Raw genomic sequence first — 26,251 nt, 5'->3', positions numbered from 1 at the left:
ACATTTCCCAGATTATGTGAACCTTAGAAATACTTTATTTGTAAGCGCTAACTTTTCTTTTAGTCAATTAAATGGACCTCATTTAGAAATGAATCTCAGGAATTTTATCTAAAGACAAAGACACCCTGAGTCATACATATATTCAGCTAAGACTAGATCTCATTTTTTCATCAGTCTTATTTGACTGTTTTCCTTTCCACATTTTCTCACTTCTCTGGTTAAATTTGTTCTTTTTTTGTTTTTTCTAATCTTCCTGCAAGGCATGTGGTATATTCGTAGCCCGAACAATTATTCAGCCTTCAGCCCCTGAATTTGACTGGTGGAGTCTTAACCACTAGACCAGGAGTTAAGTCCCTACATTTATTCTTTGGTGAAAGTTTTCTTTACAGACAAAAGGCAGGCAGAGGACTTGGCTGGGGGTTTATTCTGGGAAAGACTCAGATGGTCCTGCTTGGTTACAATCTGTCCCTTCCTTGGTCTGCCCCTGGCTGGAGTCTCAGCCCTCCAGGAGAAGGAAGTCAGCACAGAACCGGGCAGGAGACCACATGAGAGTTCAGATATCCTTTATATTCTTAGAGTGAAGTCTATACAGAAGACAATGGCACTCCACTCCAGTACTCTTGCCTGGAAAATCCCGTGGACAGAGGAGCCTGGTGGGCTGTAGTCCATGGGGTCGCTAAGAGTCGGACACAACTGAGTGACTTCACTTTCATGTTTCACTTTCATATATTAGAGAAGGAGATGGCAGCCCACTCCAGTGTTCTTGTCTGGAGAATCCCAGGGACGGCAGAGCCTGTTGGGGTGCAGCATACACTGTTAGGGGGCTCAGTGATAAAGAATATGCCTGCAATGCAGGACATGCAGGGAACATGCATCTGATCTCTGGGTCCATAAGATCCCCTGGAATAGGAAACGGCACCCCACTGCAGTCTTCTTGCTTGGGAAACCCCATGAACATAGGAGCCTGGTGGACTACAGTCCGAAGAGTCACAAACAGCAACTGAAAAGGCACACAGGTCATCCGTTGTCAGGAGGGTAAGAGGTGGTGTGTTGCTGGTAACAGCAAAAATTCTGTTTCTAAATTTTTGTCAAGTGTTAGAGCAAACTGCTGTTGAGGAAGCAATAAAGGATGGCAAGCTGGTAATCTGTGTCTTCTGAATACTATTATCATAATCTTAAGGATGTTTCCCCTAGGTTCAAATCAGTCTTGTTGGTTAGGCAGGCAGAGTTGGGATGTATACATCAGAAGGAAACTGAAATCTTAGCCGTAAACATCCCACAGTGACGAGTCCTTTTACCCAATAATGCACGATGCTGTCTTGTCACTGCTGCTGCTGCTGTAAATCGCGTCAGTCGTGTCCGACTCTGTGCGACCCCAGAGACGGCAGCCCAACAGGCTCCTCTGTCCCTGGGATTCTCCAGGCAAGAATACTGCAGTGGGTTGCCATTTCCTTCTCCATGCTGTCTTGTTAAGACTTCACAATGATAGCGTAGATACTGAACTGATATATAAATAGAAATTAAACCATGATGATTCAGCTGGTTGGTGACCAAACTTCTTAAAGACATATATGATCTTACTGCTTAAGCAACTCACGCCTGTTTCCATGTCACCAGAGCCATCTTGTGTAGGACAGATAGCAGCAACCACTGGACTAGGTGTTTAAGCCACTCACTGAAGGGCCTCTGGGCCGGCCCCAATTCATAGACTTGCAATTTATCTTCTGCAAATGTCCATAAAATCTCTGTGAGAAGGTCAGCAACTATATTTTCAAGAGATTCTTTGACCTTGTTCTTGGCTAAATGAATCAGTGTCTCCATGCCAAAAATGTGAGCATTTCTGTTGCTTTTAGTCTAGGTCCTGAATTTACTTGCTCTGACAGACATATGGGAAGTCTCCATCTCCTAGAGGTTGTGTTTTGGCTACTCCTTACTGCGCTGTTGGATACAGCACAGTATCCAACAAAGTGGCACAAAGTAACCCTTTATTGCTACATACAGTACTTTCTTGACTGTATATGAAATGGATATAAGAAAAAAGTTTTTATACTTTTATACTGTTTTCTTGTAGTGGATATAACAAAAAAAAATTGTTATATACACAACTTTCCTGGCCAGGAGTGGATATAACAAAAAAAGCAGAAGAGAGAGATTTTGAACTAGTGGTTTCTAGTGGGAGGGCAGGAGCTTAAATATGGGGAGGGGGAGGTACCAACTGCTGGGAGGAAGACAGGCTCCCCTGTCCATGGAATTTTCCAGGCAGGAATAGTGGGATTGGGTTGCCATTTCCTTCTGCAGGCGATCTCCCCTACCCAGGGATCGATCCCGTGTCTCCTGTGCGTCCTGCATTGGCAGGCGGATTCCTGAACACTAGTGCCACCTGAGAAGCCCTAAGACAGCTTCAAGGATGGATCGTACAACATGGGAATGTAGGCAATACTTTGTAAGAGCTGTAAATGGAAAGTGCCTTTCAAAATTGTCAACAAAATAATTGTAGAATTTAAAACAAAGGAAGTGAGTTGAGCCTGGGTGTGTGAGTAAAGGGTCGCTGGACTGGAGCCCAGGGGAAGTGAGGGAGGCCAATGGTGAGAGGTCTTGGGGTGGGGTCTAGAGTGTGGGACAGAGGGCAGGCTTTCCAGGCTCCAGCTGGGACCAGGCTGAGAAGGGCAGGATTTCTCTTAGAGGGGGTCTGGGTGGGGCCTGCAGCATCTGGAGAAGCTCTGTAGGAAAGCGAATGCCCACCTTGGAAGTCGAAGTCATGCTTCAACCAAGTTTGAGAGATGCTGAGATGTGTGAGTAGGTGAACCAAAGGAGACCAGAGTGGAGGCAAAACAGATCCAGGGTCCAGGGAAGGGATGGCACGAGGACAGAAGCGTCTAGAACACAGGGAGCGGGGAGGGAGGAAAGGGAGGAGGGTGTTGGCCTAGGAGTGTGCAGAGCCGGAAGGGTATGATACCCACCAAGGTTCTTGGAATCCTAAGTCAATAGACATTGATAAGAGGCCAGACAGGAAATTCAGACAAGGTTTTATTGGGGCTCTGGGTGCATCAGGGAGTCAAACAAGTGACAAGTTCCCTTGTTTGCTCCTGGGGGGTTGGGGGGAAGGGTATAGGGGCACACATGGGAATCTGGTCCACTAAACGGGGTGAGGGCAGGCTGGGTCCAACATTGGGTGGGAGGGCTGAAATCCAGGTCTGCCCACAGGCTTGGTGTGCTGTGTGCAGGCATCACGCCCAGGACCCCCACTTTAGTTCTCCAGCTCCAAAGGGGTGACTGGATTTTGATCTTTTTTCTTTTTTTATCTAGTGCATTATTTGCCCCAGCTGTTCATGTATGTAGAACTATATTGAGTCCCTTGTCATTTCCTTGTCTGTGGCACAAGATTTGTGTCCACATGGAAGCACTGCAACCCAGGTACCAGTGTGTCTGAAATCCAGAACCTGGAGAGCGGAGAGGGGCAGAGAATCGAGGATGTGGCAGGACTACGAGTGTGCAGAGCCCAGAAGAATCTAGAAAAGCCGGGGATGGGGGAGGAGTTTAGGGGGCAGGGGGTGAAGAGAGTGGCACTGCTTTGAGAGATGGGAGGGGAAAGTCAGGGTGAGGAATAACTCTGATCGGGGAGGGACGGGGGTGCATTCTCAGTTTCCCTCCTTGAGGCAAATAGAGGCCTCAGGTGCATCCAGCGCTGTTGGAACCGCCAGCCTCCTGGGCCCCGCCTTGGGAAGCACGGAGCTTCTTGGAGTCCACACTGTCGTCCACACGCTTCCGCTCCGGGGCGGTCCTTACACTCGGGGACTCCTCCATGGCGCATAGCTTCTCCTTCCCTCTGTTCTGACCCTATTCTGTCGCTTGAAGACTGGCGCCCGGGCCCTGTGCCCCCGACTCCTCTCGGGGCCGCCCGGGTTCCTCTGGCCCCTCCGCTGAGATCAGGAGCCCGTCTGTGCGGGCGCCGCCGCCCCTGCTGCCCACAGGATGCCTCCTCAGGGCTCCCCTCTGGAATGTCCCGTTTGGCACCTCGCAGCCTTCCACCCCGCTGGGACTCAGGTCCCTCAGCCCTCCTGCCCCAGGACCCTGTTCTTCCAATTGCTCCTGGCTTCCCTCCAGATCTCCTTGCCAAAATTGGGCCTCTGTGTACTGGGGCCAGATTACATCTGAGAGAGTTTTAAGTGAAATGGAAAAACTAGCTTTACTGCTTAGCCACACACGGGGGACCAAGCAGGCTAATTGCCCTCAAGACTGTGTCCTGGGACTTCCCTGGGGGTCCAGTGGTTTAGAGTCCACCTTGAAATGCAGTGGATGTGGGTTCGATCCCTGGTGGGGAATCTAAGATCTCCCAGCCCAGAAGCAGCTGAGCCCTCACCTCACAGCTGATGAGTCTTGGCGCTACAAGCAAGATCCCATCAGAGGTAGGGACTATCCCACATCTGCAAATCAGAACGAAGGCAGCCAAATAAATAGATAAATAAATAAAATATTAAAATAAATGAAAGGCCGTGTGTCTAGTGGTGGAGGGGTTTGAGGAGTCTTATATTGTTCAAGGAGCAGAGCTTGATCAACTCGAGGACGCTCTTCTGTTGGGTCTGTGATGAGGTCTCAGGGAGCAGCAGCATCACCCTTGTGCTTCCAGCCGGTCTCAGGTCTTCCTGCTTGTGGGCGGCATCGTGCACTTCTTCCATCTGGCAGAGGTTTCAGATTCTGTAAAAGGGGTCAAAGGTCCTGGCTCCGAATATTATCGATAGCCCTTGAGACAGAACTGACAGTCCATGAGTTTGTTTAATAGCTACGATATTATTGTTTTGACTTCTTTGACAGTTTCCTTTCTTTCTGCATTGTCTCACTGCTATGATTAAAGACATTCTTGACTAAAGTTGTTGTTCATAGATGAAAGGCAGGTGCACATGGGTGGGGATCTACGAAGGCCTCATAAGTTCCTTCTTGGCTACAATTCCAAGGCGAGTCAACCTATCTGATTTGAGGAAAGGACACAAGAGCTGGAAATAATATCAAGTTCCAAGCTTTGTTAGCATCAACAGTTTGTGTTAAGGAAATATTATTTCTCTCTTTGATCACCTTGTCATAGCCGCTGGACAAACATTTGAAAAATATGAAAGCATATTACAATGAGAATAATGATTAATGTACAATGAGAATAATGATTAATGATTTGCGATATTTTTCCAAAGAGTCCTCCTATTTTAGAGGGCAACAAGCAAGATGAGTTTTCGAGGGTTTCCCTCTGATAAATATGCGGTGTCCCAGTGGTCTTTGCTGTGAGGCTAGAGCTTGAATTGTCTCACTCACAATTAGTGTTGCAACTAGAGAAAGCCCACACTAGCAATGAAGAGCCTGTGCACTACGTCAAAGACCAGCCTCCAAGAATGCTAAATAAGTAAATCATAAAACTATATGTACAAAAAAGAGTCTCAGACTGAATTCCAGAAGACAAGGAACCAACACCATTCTAACCTCAGGAAGTCCAGGCCCAAATCCTGCCATTTGATTTTGCTTGTGGATTTCTCTCTTCTAAAGGGCCCCAAAATATGAAGATTATTGCAAATGTCAGGAGACAGTCATTTTTATTTACCTGATAAGGCTGCTCAGAGTTAAGCATCTCTAAGTTCTGGAGAAACCAAGCGAGAGAAAAGTAACATATTTCCGTTTTACTCACAGAGTGCATTTATTCAATTGCTGTCAATCATTGTAGCTTGAGGGGAAGGGGTGGGCTTTATCTAGAAAGCCAACAGATCAATAATATTAAAGAGCAAAAAAAACCCATAAACTTTAAAACTATATTTACAAGTTGACTCAGTATTTCATCTTTTGTTAAACACTTTTATAATACCAGCAGGGTTTTTTAATTGGGATTTTAAAATTTCTGATCCAGTTAGTTGCCTGGTATAATGTGAAATTGATCAGACATCAGTGCTCATCAAAATGGTCTCTCCTATGAATCTTCTTGGAGATGAAGACCTTTTGCAAAACCATCAGAGTACAATAACTATGTGTGACTGACTTAAAGACTGAAAGATATAGTGACACAACTGAGCACAATGTAATGGGTTAAGAAACTTGGTTACAATAACCAGAATTATGACTTGGTAGCAGAACTTGGTATGCCCTGGTATGTCCTAATTATGACATTGGGACCTACCAGGTTTGTAAGAATTCCATAATTTTTTTTAGCAAATCTCTGTTAATAATATCCATACCAGTATAATCTGAGAAGGCTTCTCATTCACTTGATAATGTTCCCCCTGGTGTTTAACATACCAGTGATGCTAATCTAATATTCCCCTCTGAGATACCTTACAGTTCCTCTGGAACACTCAGAGTTAGCTAGAGAAAGAGACTTACCATCTGTTCTCCAAGGCAGCTCATATTCCAGGAAAAGTTCGTTCTGTTAACAGAGAGAGAAAACCAAATTCCCGAATTGTTGCAGCTTACTATTAATAATAAAAGTCATATACTTTATTAACTTATATTTAGTTTAATCAATCCTGAAATGTACACAATTCTTGCTAAAGTCACATCATGAGAAACGCTGGGTGGGAAGAAGCAGAAGCTGGAATCAAGATTGCCAGGAGAAATATCAATAACCTCAGATATGCAGATGACACCACCCTTATGGCAGAAAGTGAAGAGGAACTCAAAAGCCTCTTGATGAAAGTGAAAAAGGAGAGTGAAAAACTGGCTTAAAGCTCAACATTTAGAAAACTAAGATCATGGCATCTGGTCCCATCACTTCATGGGAAATAGATGGGGAAACAATGGAAACAGTGTCAGACTTTATTTTTTTGGGCTCCAAAATCACTGCAGATGGTGATTGCAGCCATGAAATTTAAAGACGCTTACACCTTGGAAGGAAAGTTATGACCAATATAGATAGCATATTAAAAAGCAGAGATATTACTTTGCCAACAAAGGTCCATCTAGTCAAGGCTATGGTTTTTCCAGTCGTCATGTATGTATGTGAAAGTTGGACTGTGAAGAAAGCTGAGTACTAAAGAATTGACGCTTTTGAACTGTGGTGTTGGAGAAGAGTCTTGAGAGTCCCTTGGACTGCAAGGAGATCCAACCAGTCCATCCTAAAGGAGACCAGTCCTGTGTTCATTGGAAGGACTGATGCTGAGGCTGAAATTCCCATTTATTTTTAGTAGATGTTAAATCATATCACATTAGGAAAATCTCTTAAAACTAAAGATCAAGAAATAGGCAATTTAATTTTTTTTATCAAGAGTATATTTTATAACATATAAGACATGCATATCTTAGGGTACAATTTTTCTTTATGTTGTACGACATATGTACTTAATAAATTCAAAAATATTTAGTGTTTTTTCATAAAAGGAAAAGGTAAGTAAACATAGATTTGTTCAGAATTCAATGTTTCACTGTTTTATCTAAAATTGATTTAAATTTTCAATGAATTCTCATCATTGAATTTAACAAAACTCTAATGGTTTAAATTCCTGCGCATCCAAAAAACAAAGTATAATTCTTTTAAAGAGCTTGCCTAAAAGCTTCTATACTATTTATTTCAGTTATTTATGAAATTAACAGTGTGAGTGAAATTTCTTGCTGACAAATTTGCCACAGGTATGACCTAGTGACTAGCAGTAGAACTAAGTACAGTGAAAGAATGTTGGTGTCTCATGTCTCCAGTAATCAGACAGTTAACAAGCTAAACTGATGTCAGTGCCAGAGACTTAATTCTGAACATTTCCCAGATTTTGTGACTCAGAAATACTCCATTTGTAAGCGCTTATTGTACTTTTAGTCAATGGAATAGAGCTCGTTTAGAAGTTAATCTCAGGAATATTTTCTAAAGACAAAGACACACACAGAGACATACACACGAGCAGAGATCTGTTTCATCATTTTACATTTCATGAATCAGGCACTGCAATTAAACTTGTCAGTTGATTAAAAACAGAGAGAACCGTCAAATGTTCACACTTGAGGTCAAAGGCTTCTTTTTCTTTCCTCCTTCCACCCGTCTCCCGGCTCGGTTTCAGTTCTTCTAAATAAGCCAAGGCTGAAATGCAGGCAATGTGGGCTGTGTTTGGATTAATACTTAGGTACATGGTGAGGCTTAACATCAACTTTTCTCCTAAGAATATCTTTGTTCTCTTAGGGTGACTGTTCTAGAAAACTAAAGTGTGTTATGAAGCCACTCACTCCAACTGCACATGCAAAAAGAACCACTTCTGAAATTTCAAAAGAGTTTCATCACAACCATTTTCTCCAAAGTCTAAAGAATATTGTGACTACATGGTGTTAAACTATTTTGTCCTTACTGATAGGTTTAAACGTGTAGGTCATTTTGCACCAGTCATCCAAAATGTGTCCTAGGAGGTTATCAGAGGAAATCAAAGGAGCATTTCCCATTTTTGATCAGACACCCATGAGCGAAATTCAAACCAGATCTCATTAGCTGATGGAAATCTTATATGAGGGGGAAGACACCAGAAAGCATAAAGCTCAGAGCGGGTGTTTCCAGTTCCTGCCAAGTCCATGACCTGAGTCCTTAGACCTCACAGGTGGGATCTCCAACATGAAAACTAACCGGACAGGCACTCAATGTTCCCCAGATGGAAACAAATGTTCCTCAGATGGACATGTTGAAGGAGCCTCGGATACACAGTGGGGGACTCACCCAGATGCTGGCCAAGATGTATCGATGTCCCAGATGTTGTCTTTCTCCTTCCTCAAAATAATTCCTTGGAGCAGCAAAATTCAAGCTGGTGTGGGCTGGAGGAAAACAGGAACATCCTTGAGGCGAAGGTGGCCTCCCCACCCTCTAGGGCGGCCCTTCCTCTTCCTTCCTCTACCACTTTGGTGTCCCCACTGCCCGCTTGGTGGACCGAGTATGACTGGAGCTCAGCCTCCTTGAAACGGGTCCTCAGGGATCAGGCCTCTGAAGGAATCTTCCCAGCGTTCCAACCTTCTGGAAAGAGGCTGCATGGAGGAAAAATCTAGAGAGTGTGATGGAGCCAGAGGACACCCAGGGTGTCACCCCTAAGCCAACGCCACACGGGACTCCAAATTTGTTACCCAAATTCAGCCTCTGCACACCAAGGCAGAGTGAAGTCTGTAAGAAAGAAGTTTGGGTGAAGTAGAAAGAAAGAGCTTTACTGCTTTGCTAGGAAAAATGGGCCACATTGGCCTAGTGCCCCCAAGACCGTGAGTGCCAGCCTGGAGCGGGTATGTGGAGTCTTTAGTGTTTATGGAGCCATGGCTGGTGTTGAGGCAGTGGGGAGGCCGCAGCACCAACCTTCTTGTTCCAGCCAGTCTGGGGTCTACCTGCTGTGGGCAGCAGTTCACTTGTTCAGCCTGGTGGGGTTTTGGTAACTGCAAAATAGCTGACACATAAGGCACAGAATATTATCAAGAGACCTTGAGGAAGAAAAGTCCTTGACTTTGTTTGATGGCTCCAGTATTATTATTTTGTCTTGTTTGACATTTTCCCCTTCAGGATTTTCTCACTGCTCTGATGAAATTTATTCTTTGTTTTCTCCCATCCTCAGCAGAAGGCATGAGGGATCTTTGTTCCCCGACCTGGATGCTACCCTTCAGCCCATGAATTTGACTGGTGGAGTCTTAGCCACCAGACCACCAGGGAAGCCCCTAAATGGATTATTTGGTGAAAGATTTTCTATAGACAAAAGGCTGGTGGAGGACTTAACTGGGGGTTTCTTCTGGGAAAGCCTCAGTGGGTCCTGCTTGGTTACAATCTGGCCCTTCCCTGGTCTGCCCCTGCCTGGCGTCTCAGCCCTCCAGGAGAAGGAAGTCGGCACAGAAACAGGCAGGAGGCCACATGAGAGTTCAGAAGCCATTTATTTCCTTAGGGTGAAGTCTATATGTTGTCAGGGTGGCTGAGCGGTAAAGAATATGACTGCAATGCAGGACATTCCGGGGACTTGAGTCTGGTCTCTGGATGGGTAAGATCCCCTGGAGTAGGAAATGGCAGGCCACTACAGTAATTTTGCCTGGGAAACCCCAAGGACATAGGAGCCTGGGGGGCCACAGTCCAAAGGGTCACAAAGAACCACTGAACAGGCACACAGGCAGGAAGGTAACATTTGTGCATTGCTGGTAACAGCAAAAATTCAGTTTCTGTATTTTGTCCTGGTTCCTGCAGTGGAGGAACCAATACAGGAAGGCAAGCTGGTAATCTTTGTCTCCTGAACACTGTTACCATCATGTTAGTGATGTCTCTCCAGGTTCAAATCAGTCTTGTTGGTTAGGCAGGCAGAGTTGGGATGTGTAAATCATAAGCGAACTGAAATCTTGGTCATAAACATCGCACACTGATAAGTCCTCTAACACAATAGTGCATTTTCTTAAGACTTGACAAGAGCTGCTCCTCCCCTCTGCTCTGATCCTATTCAGTCCCTTGAAGACTGGCGTCTGGGTCCTGTGCGCTCCCAGCTCCTCTCAAGACGACCAGGGCCCCTCTGCTCACATTAGGAACCAGCCTCCAAGCACCCGGGTCTGTGCCACAGTGCTACCTCTGCTCCCCAGAGTCTCTCAGGGCTCCCTTCCAGAATGTGCCCTCTGAAAACCTCCCCAAGCCCTTGACCCCAGGGGGGCTCAGATGCCTTGGCGCTCGCTCCTCCAGATCTGGCCCTTCCTCTGCCCTGTGCCTGGCCGGAGCCTCAGCCCAGCAGGGGAAGGAGGTCAGCACCCAACCGGGCAGGAGACTGATCTCGGCCTGCAGTGACTCGAAGCAGGGTTTCAGCTCTGGCCAGAGACTGAGGTCGGGCTGTGGGAGGGAGAGCACTGGATCCTAAGCACTAGACCACCAGGGTGAATGGCTGGTGACAGACCCTGACTCATTATCTATGTAGAGGTGAATCCCCACCTAGAGATGTAAAATGGTGAAGCAAGCAAAGTGTTTATTAGGAGGGAAAGGGTGCTTGTGGGTAGACACACCAGAGGCCTCAAGAGAGTGGGGGAGTCGGGCCTCATGGTAGTTAGGATCACTTTTATGGGGCATTTCTTCTGGATTTCCTTTAGCCAATCATCTTGCTTTTCCTGGCTCTGAGTCCCTTTTTGGTACACCTCAGGGTCCCCCTGGGCTTGTCAGGTGACTCAGTGGTAAAGAACCCACCTGCCAATTCAAGAGACATGGCTTCGATCCCTGGCTTGGAAAGATCTCCTGGTGGAGATAAGGGCAACCAACTCCAGGATTCTTGCCTAGCACATCTCATGGAGCCTGATGGGTCACAATCCATGGGGTCACAAAAGATTCAGACACAACTTAGTGGTTACACAACAGCAGTAAGATTCAATCTAGTCATTGAAATGAAGAAGAGTTACATGTAACAAGAAAGATACATGTAGGGCTTCCCTGGTGTTCCAGTGGTTAAGGGTCCACCTGCCAATGCAGGGGACATGGGTTCCATCCCTGGTCCAGGTAGATTTCACGTGCCATGGGGCACTTAAGCCCGTGCTCCACACCTACTGAAGCCTGCCTGCCTAGAGCCCATGCTCCACAACAAGAGAAGCCACCACAACAAGAAGCGTGCGTCCTCCAACTAGAGAGTAGCCTCCACTCACAGCAGAGAGAAAGCACACACACAGCAACCAAACAAAATAAAACCGGGAAAACATATTGCAATAACAGGAAATGACGTGAGGAATGTTCATTTGTGGTTAGACCACTCGGGTGAGAATCTGGGCTGGAGATGGAATAAACACACCTGCTGGAGAAGTTTTCAACTTTCAGGCATGGTGGTCCTGTTGAAGAAACTGAAAACACTACAGGGCACAAGTGTGATCTGCCTTGTAAATCCTTCCTGGGGCCCTCCTTTCCAAGGAAGATTTCTGAGCTGATCCACTCCAGAACCACAGACAGCTCCCACTTCTGCCCTGCCTTTTCCCAGGTGGTTCATCAGGAGCTCAGCAAGCAGAGGAGGGCTGTTGACTGCCTAGACAATATGATAGGCAGGATGGGAAAGAGTAGACTGAGACTAGGGGAGGCATCAACATGGACCCCAGGAGGGCATACTGTGGGCAGGGATTGGAGACAGAGACTAGGAAGCTGCAGGTGAGAAAGGGTACACTGAGGACATGAATGCAGGCAGCTGCGACCGGCGCACTTAGGGCGGTGGAGAGGAGCTACGCCCAAGGCCAGGCACAACTACTGAACCCTGCCTGCCTAGAGCCCATGTTCCACAACAAGACAAGCCACCACAACAAGAAGTGTGCATCCTCCAACTAGAGAGTAGCCTCCACTCACAGCAGAGAGAAAACACACACACAGCAACAAAGACCTAGTGCACCAAACAAATAAAACCGGAAAAACATATTGCAATAACAGGAAATGATGGTGGGGAATGTTCATTTGTGGTTAGACCACTCGGGTGAAAATCTGGGCTGCAGATGGAGTAAACACACCTGCTGGAGAAGTTTTCAACTTTCAGGCATGGTGGTCCTGTTGAAGAAACCGAAAACACTACAGAGCACAAGTGTGATCTGCCTTGTAAATCCTTCCTGGGGCCCTCCTTTCCTAGGAAGATTTCTGAGCTGATCCACTCCAGCACCACAGACAGCTCCCACTTCTGCCCTGCCTTTTCCCAGGTGGTTCATCAGGAGCTCAGCAAGCAGAGGAGGGCTGTCGAAGGCCTAGACAATATGATAGGCGGGATGGGAAAGACTAGACCGAGACTAGGGGAGCTTCAACATGGACCCCAGGAGGGCATACTGTGGGCAGGGATTGGAGACAGAGACTAGGAAGCTGTAGGTGAGAAAGAGAACGCTGAGGACATGGGAAGGGACACCATCCTCATCAGAGACAAGCCCTTTCTCCCCAGAATCTACCCAGAGGGAATCAGCCACAGCTCTGAATAGCAGGGAGCCTCATGAGCACAGAGGTCATCTGGAACCTCCTGGATTCTAGGTTCTATGTGCCCAGATTTAAATGAGCCCAATGTCAGTGCCTGCAGCCCTGCTCTTCAGAGACTATTCATCTTCCCCAAGGCTGAATCATTTACATATACTTTAAATTCACTGGCTCAGATGATAGAGAATCTGCCTGAAATGCAATCCCTGGGTCAGGGAGAAGGGAATGGCAACCCACTCCAGTATTCTTGCCTGGAGAATTCCATGGACAGAGGACCCTGGGGGGCTACAGTCCATGGGGTTGCCAAGAGTTGGACACAACTGAAGCGGCTCTCGCTGCACTAAATGCTCTGAAAGTTGTAGGGGTTGTAACTTCAGGGCACCCGACCCTGGAGAGAATAGCTGTCATCAGCGTTGATTGCAAGCTTGGCCCCCGCCACATCCACTCACTCATTCTTGACCAGTAAGAGCCCCTGATGTTTGCTTTGCCTCGTGCTTTTACAAATAAAAGCCCAGACATCAGAGCCACATCATATCCAGGTGTGATCCTGTCTTAATGAATAGTATGTATGAGGAGTTTTGTGTGTCCAAGTGTTTGCAGAAATATTTTGGATAAAAAGACATCTGGGGATTCCCAGTGGACTAAGTGGTTAAGCATCTGGCTGGCAATGCAGGTAAGTACATATGAAAAGTTAAAGTGTTAGTTGCTCACTTGTGTCCAACTCTCTGCAACCTCACGGACTGTAGCCCTCCAGGCTCCTTTGTCCATGGAATTCTCCAGGGAAGAACACTGGAGTGGGTGGCCATCCCCTTCTCCAGGGATCTTCCCAACCCAGAGGTGGAACCCCATCTACTGCATTACAGGCAGAATCTTTACCATCTGAGCCACCAGGGAAGCGCATCTACATATAAAATAGAAGAATATAATGTTTCACTTTAACTGATGCCTGGCCTAAATTTCCAGTCATACTAGCCATTGTTTTAAAATATCCCTTATGGGCAGAGACACTGTAACATATATTAAAATTAAACCAATTTTCTTGTGATTGTGAATTGGTTTCATAAAACAGCATCCTAGGGACTGCTCCCCCACCCCCTAGTTAAAACAGTTAATGTGCTCCAAAGTAAATGAAAACATAGTCTTCAAAGATGAAAATTTTGTAAAACCCTTATTACTAAAGGGGTGATTATCCCCATTTCTCCATTTGACACCCGAACCTTGCCTGGCCTAAGATTTGGGGGGAAATTTAGGGCATTCCATACTGGATGACTACTAATAATACTGCAGCTTCATCGATTAGAGCCCCCAGACTCAACATCCAATATTGTCAAAACCACTAATTCTGTTCAATCAACAACTGGCACATATTTTGTTCTGTTCAGTGCGTATGTCAACAGTCTCATCTAAGATAGCCTGCACTCCCAAAGGGACACAATTCCCCCTTTCCAGGCTTCCCACAGGTACCCCAAGGGCTCAGCATCTCCATTGCATACCCTCTGGGCAGACAATGTCTTAGCCGCATCCCCCTTTCTCCAGGAGCACAGGTATTGAAACAGGAGCAGAACCCTATGGTCCTTGCCCCCCATGCCCCACCATGTGCCTGCCTTTCTTCTATCTGAGGCAAACTTCAGTCAAAGAATGACTGCAATCAAAGAAGTGAGAGATGGGAAAGCAAAGGAAAAGAGTCAAAGGAGACTGATAATAATGTAGTCATTAAGCATAGTTGAGGATATTTAGCTGTTTCTGAAGGGCTATAAACAATATTCTGAGCCATATCCTGTGAGCCACCTTATAGATACCGAAGCACCAAGTGGAGATGTGATTTACATGATGGCTAGACTGCACCCAGGCCATAAGCTGCCACTGTTTTCCTTGGGAATGCAATTTATGTTGAAAAATTGTTACATGTTAGGAGGGACAGTCAATATACAAAGTACTCAATAGCAAGTAGATATTTTTAACCTTGGTTAATCAGACAACAAGTCTTAACAAATTTTCTTTTTTCGTATTTTCTATAGAAAATATAGCAGCTGACTGTGCTGTTTCTGCATATAGCGACCCCCTCACACTTCTGCCTGGAAAAGCTCTTGCCCCACTGGTTGCCAGGAAGGGTTTGGGTGGGGGAGCGGTCAGTTGGCCTTTGGACAGGTGTCCACCATCCTCCCCTCAGCCTGCCGGCGTCTGAAATAAAGCCAACTTTCCTTCTTTCCACCAACCTGGCCGGTCTACTTGTTTGAGAGCAGAGCAGCCTGACCCACCACACTTCTTCCGGCAGCAGTGTGAGGTTTCAGGATGACATCCACCTTCAAGGAGATGCAGTGGAAGCACGTTTCATGTGCTAAGGACACAGACATCTCATACCTTCTAGTCCTTTCCTGGGGTTCTGAGGCAACACAGTGCTCATGTACACATCTTCCTTCCATATTAGAGTCAACAGACAGTCCCGTCAGTGCCCTCAGAGACTCCTGCACTCAAGAAGCTTCGGGAACTGTATCTCCCACCATGTGGAGTCTCTGCACGGCTTCTGATGGCCACAACGTGCCCAAGGATTCGGGTGCAATGACACTACCCCTAGCAAGCTTTCTCAGCCCTCTCAAGACACAAGTACCTCCATATTTGATTCTCACACACACATAACCCATATTCCCATGGTCCTGGTCCCCGGCTTCTCAGAGACCACCTCCAGAGCTCCAAACACACTTGGGTTATTCAAAAAGGGATATGCAGCAGCTGGCTTGGCCCCACCCCACTCCCCACTTCCTGGAGCCCTTTTGTCTGAAAACCAGCAGATCTCAGCTGTGGTTTGGCACGCCCCCTCAAACTTCCACAGTGCTTTAAAACCTGCACCCTGCGCGGTGCCTCTCCTCACTAGAAGAGCCGTGAACGACTTCAGCTTCTGTCTGTAGTGACCCTGGCCTCTCTGCAGAGACGCTCAGGCACCCCTACGAATTAAGTCGCAGCCACCGCCTGATCGAAAGCAAGGCGATATTCATTATGTTTTGCGAGAGAGCCAGAACGACTTCTTTTATGCAAGACCTCCTCCTGTGCTTTCTAAAGCACCTTGTGTGGACTTATCTCGAGGGTAAGATGATGCTCTTTCTGCCAAATGAATCACCCTATCAAGATGTGTTTAAGGAATTTATTGAACTGATTTGTCTGCATGTAATTAAACCTATTTTGAGCTTTTTAACAGGAAAGATTGCTGGTGCTACAAGAAACTGGTTTCTCATTTACATTGCACCCAAGATGTCGTATTGCTTTAAGACACAATGTGATGAAGCAATACGGACAAATCCGGTTTAAACGACATTTGAAACGACTTGGCAACGATTTGGTGAAGAATACTTGACGTCCTTGTCACATTTAAGGAAGACGATCAGCTGAACTATGAACGAGAATTGAAAGGATTTGAAAATGGCATGACTTCTACACCTGTTTTGTTTGTGTGTTTCCCGCTATAGATGCCCAATCCAGTTTATACTGACAAATTTAGTTACATGTTAGGAGGGACAGCCCCTATACAAACATACTCAATAGCAAGTAGATATTTTTACCCTAAATTTTTACCCTTAATTCTTTCCCAGTATTTTCTTAGAAAATACTCCATTTGTAAATTCGAATTTGGCTGGCCATTTTGAGAGTCTTTTGGCTCCACATTTTGAACATTTGCATTTTCTTGTGTTGGTAGAGCCTTGGAGCTTCTCCTCTCTCTTCTTTTTGCTTCTCAAATTCTTGTTTCTTTGCAGCACGCATAGCTTGCTCATATTCTTCCTGTGCCTTTTGATTTGATGTTTGATTTTGCTTTGCAATGTTTCATAGAGTATATTTTCATGCTGCAGCATCCTTCTGGCAGAAGCCGTTCAGTGCTACAATGTCCTTCAGACAAAGCAAGGTCAGGGGTACCTTGGTTTTCTGGCAAAGACTGCTCACCTTGTTCTAACAAGGATTGGTCAGCTTTTCTCAGCTGCTTGCTGAATCTTTCCTCTCTAGCTAAGTAGAGATGGTTCCACTGATCAGGGTGTTAGGGCAAGCGCACTGAATGAAACTGCCCACCCTGGCCAGGCACCATAGTAACCATTTGCACGAGTTGTTTTACGACAGGAGCTTCTGGCAAGGAACACGGAACTACTAAGCCTCCACCAACCGGAAGAGTTTGGGAGAGGTCCAAAGAAGACACCACATGTCCGGCCACCTCCCAGAATCCTTCTCTCTGGCATCCATCTGGCCTGAAGAAGGTGTGCACCACCAGGAAGGGCTCTGAGTCAGAATGATTGGCTAAAGACAACCCGGAAACTAATCCCATCACCATAACACTGGAGACCACAAGCCATGTGACAGAGCTGTTCTCCTGGGTTCCATTACCCTATGGCTCTCCACCCGGGTGCCCTTTCCCAAGAAAAATCTCTTGCTTTGTCAGCACGTGTCTCCTCCGACAATTCATTTCTGAGTGTTAGACAAGAGCCCAGGTTCGGGCCCTGGAAGGGGTCCCCCGTCCTGCGACAAGGGTACCAATCTGTACACTGGGATTTTCCTGAGCTCATCTGACATGCTAGTAAAGTAATGCTCAAAATTCTTCAAGCCAGGCTTCAGCAATACGTGAACCATGAACTTCCAGATGCTCAAGCTGGTTTTAGAAAAGGCAGAGGAACCAGAGATCAAAGTGCCAACATCTGCTGGATCATCAAACAAGCAAGAGTTCCAGGAAAACATCGATTTCTGCTTTATTGACTATGCCAAAGCCTTTGACTGTGCGGATCACAATAAACTGTGGAAAATTCTGAAAGAGATGGGAATACCAGACCACCCGACCTGCCTCTTGAGAAATCTGTATGCAGGTCAGGAAGCAACAGTTAGAACTGGACATGGAACAACAGACTGGTTCCAAATGGGAAAAGGAGTACCTCAAGGCTGTATATTGTCACCCTGCTTATTTAACTTCTATGCAGAGTACATCATGAGAAATGCTGGGCTGGAAGAAACACAAGCTGGAATCAAGATTGCTGGGAGAACTATCAATAACCTCAGATATGCAGATGACACCACCCTTATGGCAGAAAGTGAAGAGGAACTCAAAAGCCTCTTAATGAAAGTGAAAGTGGAGAGTGAAAAAGATGGCTTAAAGCTCAACATTCAGAAAATGAAGATCATGGCATCCGGTCCCATCACTTCATGGGAAATAGATGGGGAAACAGTGGAAACAGTGTCAGACTTTATTTTGGGGGGCTCCAAAATCACTGCAGATGGTGACTGCAGCCATGAAATTAAAAGACGCCTACTCCTTGGAAGGAAAGTTATGACCAACCTAGATAGCATATTCAAAAGCAGAGACATTATTTTGTCAACTAAGGTCCATCTAGTCAAGGCTATGGTTTTTCCAGTGGTCATGTATGGATGTGAGAGTTGGACTGTGAAGAAGGCTGAGCACTGAAGGATTGATGCTTTTGAACTGTGGTGTTGGAGAAGATTCTTGAGAGTCCCTTGGCCTGCAAGGAGATCCAACCAGTCCATTCTGAAGGAGATCAGCCCTGAGATTTCTTTGGAAGGAATGATGCTAAAGCTGAAACTCCAGTAGTTTGGCCACCTCATGCGAAGAGTTGACTCATTGGAAAAGACTCTGTTGCTGGGTGGGATTGGGGGCAGGAGGAGAAGGGGATGATAGAGGATGAGATGGCTGGATGGCATCACTCACTCAATGGACGTGAGTCTGAGTGAACTCTGGGAGTTGGTGATGGACAGGGAGGCCTGGCGAGCTGCGATTCATGGGGTCGCAAAGAGTCGGACACGACTGAGTGACTGAACTGAACTGAACTGAGCCTTCTTTTCGCTCCAGAGCAATATCTTGGAAGCTTGCTGAATCTTTAGTTTTCTTTGAAATGGGAAGCCTCGTCCCTCGCGAATGCTCCCCGTGAAGGGCTGCAGATGGTTATTACGTCGCCATGTTCTCCGCTTCACATTCTTATTTCTGAATGCCACTGATGAGACTCCTTCTTCTCGCATCCCAAAACACCCTGTCCACACCCCACTCCCCCAACCCGTGGTGCCCTCCATCTACAACTTAAAAAAAAAAAATTGAAAGCTGATACCCGAGTAAAATAAAGATATAAGTAAATGCAATGCAGTGGATGGTCTGTTTCTTTGGTGTGATTTGCCTGATGTCCAGCCCAGGGTCTCTCCCGTGGACCCTAGAGTGGGAGCGGGTCTCCAACAGGAGAAAGTGCAGGGGTGGGGGTAGGAGTCGACAGGAGCCCCCTGTGGGGGGTGGAGGCCAGGGGGATAGGGTGCAGATGTGGTTCAGAGAAACGGGAAGGGGAGTGGAGGTCCACAGGCTCAAATTGTGGACTTGAGATCAGACAGGTTTTGAGAAAATCCTGCCTCAGTAGCCGAATATGCAGAGAGGCTGCGGTGGCACTGGATGGTTTGAGAAGGCAATTTCTGACGTCAAATCACATCCCAATCAGGATGTATACCAATGGAGCCCAGAGGAGAAATTGGAGCCTAGAAGATAAAGTGCGCGCATGAAAAGGGTGCATAGAAACCTTCCAATGGCTTCCTGATGTGAACGTTTTGTCCGTGGGACAAAAAGACCCAGATCTGGCCTTTCTTAATACATTGTTATGGCTTTCTGAATATTATAATATTATATTAGTATAATATAATGATATTATAGTAATTAAATGTTAATATAAATTATAATTTATATAATCTATATTTTAAAATTTTACATGAATTTTTAAATTTATATATAAATTTTATTTTTATTATGATTGAATTAATATAGTATTAATGATAATACATAAGATATATTCTATTACTATAATATATTATTTAAATATATATTATATTTAATGTTTAATTATATTATATATTATAATATATAATATAGTAAATATTCTTTTTATAATATATCAGTTATATATAAAATTGTATATATGATAAGGTAGAATAACAGATTATTCTATAGAATGTATTATATACAATATATAGTATTTCATATGACATTATATATAATTATATATTTTAGTAATATAAAAATTATATATAATGTTATATAAAATATTTAACAATATATAATGTATGTTATATAATGTATAATAAGAATATATACAATATATAATATGTATTATAAATGTACATTGTACATTATATGTAAAGCATATAATTTATCTATAATATTATATATTTATGTATTATAATATATTAATATCAATATGTTGTATATAATATTTACTCTATAACTGTATATTATATAATCTTTTACTATATATTATTATGCTATATATTATATCATTGTATATGTAATATTTTATTTATATATTTATTATTAGAGATTTTTAGCATATATTAAAACTTATTGCATTTTTAAATGCCTTAAAACTAAACCAAGAAACAAGCAATTGATTTTCTTTAACAGCATTAAATTTTATAACCTATAAGACATACAAATTTTATGGCTAATTTTTCTTTATGTAGTACAATATATGTACTTAGTAAACTGAAATATATTTAGTGTTTTTTTCATAAAAGGCAAAGGTAAGTAAACACAGACTTGTTCACAAGTCAAAGTTTCAGTATTTTATCTAAAATTGATTTAACTCTTCAATGAATTCTCATCATGGAACCTAATTTAACAAAACTCGAATTGTTTAAATTCCCGAGAATCCAGAAAAACAAAATATAATTCTTTTAAGGAGCTTACCTAAAGGCTTTTCTACCATTTATCTCAGTTATTTATGACAGTACATCAGTGTGGGTCAACTTCTGTGCTGACAAACTTTGCAACAGCTGTGACCTACTGACTGGCAGTAGAACTAGGTGCAAGGAAAGTGGTGCTGAGGCTGAATGTTGGTGTCTCGTGCCTCTAGTCATCAGACATAATTAAACAAGCTAAACTGACATCAGTACCAGACACAGACTCAATATTGAATATTTCTCAGATTTTGTGAGTCTTAGAAATTTGTAAGCACTTATTTTTCTTTAAGTCAATGGAATAGAGCTCATTTAGAAGTTAACCTCAGGAATATTTTTTAAAGATAAAGACACTCACTGAGACATACACACGAGCGGAGATCTGTTTCATCATTTTACATTTCATGAATCAGGCACTGCATTTAAATTTGTCGGTTTATGAAAAAGAGAGAGAATAACCAATGTACACACTTGAGGTCAAAGGCTTCTTTTTCGTCCCTCCTTCCACCCCCCTCCCCGGCTCAATTTCAATTCTTCTAAGTAAGCCAAGGCTGAAACACAGGCAATGTGGGCTGTGTTTGTATTAATACTTCAGGGACATGTTTTTTTTGTTTTTGTTTTTTTTTAATTAGAGGCTAATTACTTTACAATATTGTATTGGTTTTGCCATACATTAACATGAATCTGCCATGGGTGTACACATGTTCCCAATCCTGAACCCTCCTCCCACCTCCCTCCCCATACCATCCCTCTGGGTCATCCCAGTGCATCAGCCCTAAGCATCCTGTATCCTGCATCAAACCTGGACTGGCAATTCGTTCCTTTTATGATATTATACATGTTTCAATGCCATTCTCCCAAATCATCCCCCACTTCAGGGACATGTTGAGGCTTAACATCAACTTTTCTCCTAAGAATATCTTTATTCTCTAAGGGTGAGTGTTCTAGAAAACTCAAGTGTGTTATCAAGCCATCTCTCTCTAACTGCACATGCAAAAAGAACCAGTTCTGAAACTTCAAAAGAGTTTCATCTCAACCATTTTCTCAAAAGTCTAAAGAATATTGTGACTACATAGTGTTAAACTATTTTGTCCTTGTTGATAGGTTTAAACGTGTAGGTTGACTGTTGCTGCTTCTGCTACTAAGTCACTTCAGTCGTGTCCAACTCTGTGCGACCGCATAGACGGCAGCCCACCAGGTTCTGCCGTCCCTGGGATTCTCCTGGCAAGAACACTGGAGTGGGTTGCCATTTCCTTCTCCAATGCATGAAAGTGAAAAGTGAAAGTGAAAGTGAAGTGGCTCAGTCGAGTCTGAATCTTCATGACTGCATGGACTGCAGCCTACCAGACTCCTCTGTCCATTGGATTTTCCAGGCAAGAGTACTTGAGTGTGTTGCCATTGCATTCTCTGTAGCTTGACTAGTCTTCCAAAATGTGTCCTAGGTGGTTCTCAGAGGGAATCAAAGGAGGGTTTCCCGTATTTGAACAGACACCCATGAACCAAATACAAACCAGACCTCATTAGCTGATGGAAACCTTATATGAGGTGTAAGACACCAGAAAGCATAAAGCTCAGAGTCGCTGCTTCCAATTCCTGCCAAGTCCATGACTTTAGTCCTTAGACATCACAGGTGGGATTTCCAACATGAAAAATAACCAGACAGGCATTCAGTGTTCCCCAGATGGAAAAAAATGTTCCTCAGATGGACATGTTGAATGAGCCTTGGATACATGGCAGGGGACTCACCCAGATGCTGGCCAAGGTGTATCGATGTCCCAGATGTTGTCTTTCTCCTTCCTCAAAATAATTCCTTGGAGCAGCAAAATTCAAGCTGGTATGGGCTGGAGGAAGACAGGAACATCCTTGAGGTGAAGGTGGCCTCCCCACCCTCTAGGGCGGCCCTTCCTCTTCCCTCCTCTACCGCCTTGGAGTCCCCACTGCCTGCTTGGTGGACCGAGTATGACTGGGGCTCAGCCTTCTTGACACGGGTCCTCGGGGATCAGGCCTCTGAAGAAATCTTCCCAGCGTTCCAACCTTCTGGAAAGAGGCTGCGTGGAGGAAAAATCTAGAGAGTGTGATGGAGCCAGGGGACACCCAGGGGGTCACCCCTAAGCCAACCCCACACGGGACTCCAAATTTGTTACCCAAATTCAGCCTCTGCACACCAAGGCAGAGTGAAGTCTGTAAGACAGAAGTTTGGGTGAAGTAGAAAGAAAGAGCTTTACTCATTTGCTAGGCCAATGGGCCACATTGGCCTAGTGCCCCCAAGACCGTGAGTGCCAGCCTGTAGTGGGTATGTGGAGTCTTTAGTGTTTATGGAGCCATGGCTGATGTTGAGGCAGTGGGGAGGCCGCAGCACCAACCTTCTTGTTCCAGCCAGTCTGGGGTCTACCTGCTGTGGGCAGCAGTTCACTTGTTCAGCCTGGTGGGGGTTCCAGTAACTGAAAAATAGCTCACACATAAGCCACTGAATATTACCAAGAGACCTTGAGGAAGAAAAGTCCTTGACTTTGCTTGATGGCTCCAGGATTATTTTGTCTTGTCTGACATTTTCCCCTTCAGGATTTTCTCACTGCTCTGATGAAATTTATTCTTTGTTTTCCCCCATCCTCACCAGAAGGCATGAGGGATCTTTATTCCCCGACCTGGATGCTACCTTCAGCCCATGAATTTGACTGGTGGAGTCTTAGCCACCAGACCACCAGGGAAGACCCTAAATGGATTATTTAGTGAAAGATTTTCTACAGACAAAAGGCTGGTGGAGGACTTGACTGGGGGTTTCTTCTGGGAAAGCCTCAGTGGGTCCTGCTTGGTTACAATCTGGCCCTTCCCTGGTCTGCCCCTTCCTGGTGTCTCGGCCCTCCAGGAGAAGGAAGTCAGCACAGAAACAGGCAGGAGGCCACAGGAGAGTTCAGATGCCCTTTATTTCTTCAGGGTGAAGTGGACACGTTGTCAGGGTGGCTGAGGGGTAAATAATATGCCTGCAATGCAGGACATGGCGGGGGCTTGAGTCTGGTCTCTGGATGCATAAGATCCCCTGGAGTAGGAAATGGTAGGCCACTACAGTATTTTTGCCTGGGAAACCCCATGGACATTGGAGCCTGGGGGGGCCACAGTCCGAGGGTCGCAAAGAACCACTGAACAGGCACACAGGCAGGAAGGTAACATTTGTGCATTGCTGGTAACAGCAAAAATTCAGTTTCTGTATTTTGTCCTGGTTCCTGCAGTGGAGGAACCAGTACAGGAAGGCAAGCTGGTAATCTTTGTCTCCTGAACTGTTACCATCATGTTAGTGATGTCTCTCCAGGTTCAAATCAGTCTTGTTGGTTAGGCAGGCAGAGTTGTGATGTGTAAATCATAAGTGGACTGAAATCTTGGTCATAAACATCCCACACTGATAAGTCCTCTAACACAATAATGCATTTTCTTAAGACTTCACAAGAGCTACTCCTCCCCTCTGCTGTGACCCTATTGGGTCCCTTGAAGACTGGCGTCTGGGTCCTTTGTGCCCCCAGCTTTTCTCAAGACCACCAGGGCCCCTCTGCTCAGATTAGGAACCAGCCTCCAAGCTCCCAGGTCTGTGCCACAGCACTACCCCTGCTCCCCACACTGAGCCCCTCAGGGCTCCCCTCCAGATTGTGCCCCTGAAAACCTCCCCAAGCCCTCTACCCCAGGGGGGCTCAGATCCCTTGGCCCTCGCTCCTCCAGATCTGGCCCTTCCCCTGCCCTGTGCCTGGCCAGAGCCTCAGCTCAGCAGGGGAAGGAGGTCAGCACCCAACCAGGCAGGAGACTGATCTCGGCCTGCAGTGACTTGAAGCAGGGTTTCAGCCCTGGGCAGAGACTGAGGTCGGGCTGTGGGAGGGAGAGCACTGGATCCTAACCACTAGACCACCAGGGTGAATGGCTGGTGACAAACCCTGACTCATTATCTATGTAGAGGTGAATCCCCACCTAGAGGTGGAAAATGGTGAAGCAAGCAAGTGTATATCAAGAGGGAAAGGGTGCTTGTGGGTAGACACGCCAGAGGGCTCAGAGAGTGGGGGAGTCGGGCCTCATGGTAGTTAGGATCACTTTTAAGGGGCATTTCTTCTGGATTTCCTTTAGCCAATCATCTTGCTTTGCCTGGCTCTGAGTCCCTTTTTGGTACACCTCAGGGTCCCCCTGGGCTTGTCAGGTGGCTCAGTGGTAAAGAACCTGCCTGCCAATTCAAGAGACACGGGCTCAATCCCTGGCTTGGAAAGATCTCCTGGTGGAGATAAGGGCAACCCACTCCAGGATTCTTGCCTAGCAAACCTCATGGAGCCTGATGGGTTACAATCCATGGGGTCACAAAAGATTCAGACACAACTTAGTGGTTACACAACAGCAGTAGGATTCAATCTAGTCATTGAAATGAAGAAGAGTTACATGTAACAAGAAAGATACATGTAGGGCTTCCCTGGTGTTCCAGTGGTTAAGGGTCCACCTGCCAATGCAGGGGACATGGGTTCCATCCGTGGTGCAGGAAGGTTTCAGGTGCCTTGGGGCATTTAAGCCCGTGCTCCACAACTACTGAAGCCTGCCTGCCTAGAGCCCATGCTCCACAATAAGAGAAGCCACCACAACAAGAAGCGTGCGTCCTCCAACTAGAGAGTAGCCTCCACTCACAGCAGAGAGAAAGCCCTCACACAGCAACAAAGACCTACTGCACCAAAAAAATAAATAAATAAATAAATAAAATAAAACTGGGAAAACATATTGCAATAACAGGAAATGATGTGAGGAATGTTCATTTGTGGTTAGACCACTCGGGTGAGAATCTGGGCTGCAGATGGAGTAAACACACCTGCTGGAGAAATTTTGAACTTTTAGGCATGGTGGTCCTGTTGAAGAAACCGAAAATACTACAGAGCACAAGTGTGATCTGCCTTGTAAATCCTTCCTGGGGCCCTCCTTTCCTAGGAAGATTTCTGAGCTGATCCACTCCAGCACCACAGACAGCTTCCACTTCTGCCCTGCCTTTTCCCAGGTGGTTCATCAGGAGCTCAGCAAGCAGAGAAGGGCTGTCGACGGCCTAGACAATATGATAGGTGGGATGGGAAAGAGTAGGCTGGGACTAGGGGAGGCTTCAACATGGACCCCAGGAGGGCATACTGTGGGCAGGGATTGGAGACAGAGACTAGGAAGCTGTAGGTGAGAAAGGGGATGCTGAGGATATGAGTGTGGGCGGCTGCGACCAGCGCACTTAGCATGACCTGTGCACTTAGCACAGCTGAGAGGAGCTACCCCATGTCCGAGGTCAGGGGCAGAAGCCAGGAGGACCCCATGCCCGAGGGGCGGCGGCCAAGAGGAGCTACCCCAGGTCCGAGGTCAGGGGCAGTGGCAGGGAGGAGCTACCCCACGACCGAGGCCATTGGCGGTGGCCAGGTGGACAAACCCCATGCCTGAGGCCAGGGGCGGCGGCCAGGTGGAGCAACCCCATGTCCAAGGAGTGGTGGTTGCCCAGGCGCAGGAGGGCCTAGAGGAACTATTCCATGTTCAAGGTCAGAACGGGCACCGGTGAGGAGATACCACTATTCCAAGGTAAGGAGGAGCGGCTGCGCTTTGCTGGAGCAGCTGTGAAGAGATACCCCACGTCCAAGGTAAGAGAAACCCAAGTAAGATGGTAGGTGTTGCATGAGGGCATCAGAGGGCAGACACACTGAAACCATACTCACAGAAACTAGTCAATCTAATCAC

The 26,251-nt window shown here is 45.7% G+C and overlaps 2 long non-coding RNA genes across 3 annotated transcripts; one reads left to right on the top strand and one right to left on the bottom strand.

Moving 5' to 3' along the window:
- Window positions 1-4,661: 4,661 nt before the first annotated feature.
- Window positions 4,662-8,667, bottom strand: LOC123330133. The gene is made up of 4 exons (XR_006545825.2): window positions 8,657-8,667; window positions 6,355-6,397; window positions 5,585-5,620; window positions 4,662-4,695 (listed from the first exon to the last, which is right to left on the bottom strand). It is a non-coding gene; the product is annotated as an uncharacterized LOC123330133 (long non-coding RNA).
- Window positions 8,668-13,654: 4,987 nt separating this feature from the next.
- Window positions 13,655-18,961, top strand: LOC112580300. Of its 2 annotated transcripts, none has more exons than XR_003104649.3 (2): window positions 13,655-15,929; window positions 18,678-18,961. It is a non-coding gene; the product is annotated as an uncharacterized LOC112580300 (long non-coding RNA). The 2 variants fall into 2 exon arrangements; XR_003104650.3 differs by lacking the exon at window positions 18,678-18,961 and adding an exon at window positions 16,041-16,218.
- The last annotated feature ends 7,290 nt before the right edge of the window (window positions 18,962-26,251 follow it).

Source organism: Bubalus bubalis, chromosome 18, assembly GCF_019923935.1.
Source record: "Bubalus bubalis isolate 160015118507 breed Murrah chromosome 18, NDDB_SH_1, whole genome shotgun sequence".
Lineage (NCBI taxonomy): Eukaryota > Metazoa > Chordata > Mammalia > Artiodactyla > Bovidae > Bubalus > Bubalus bubalis.
Note: the sequence above shows the minus strand (reverse complement) of the source record. Positions and strands in the feature narration are given on the sequence as shown.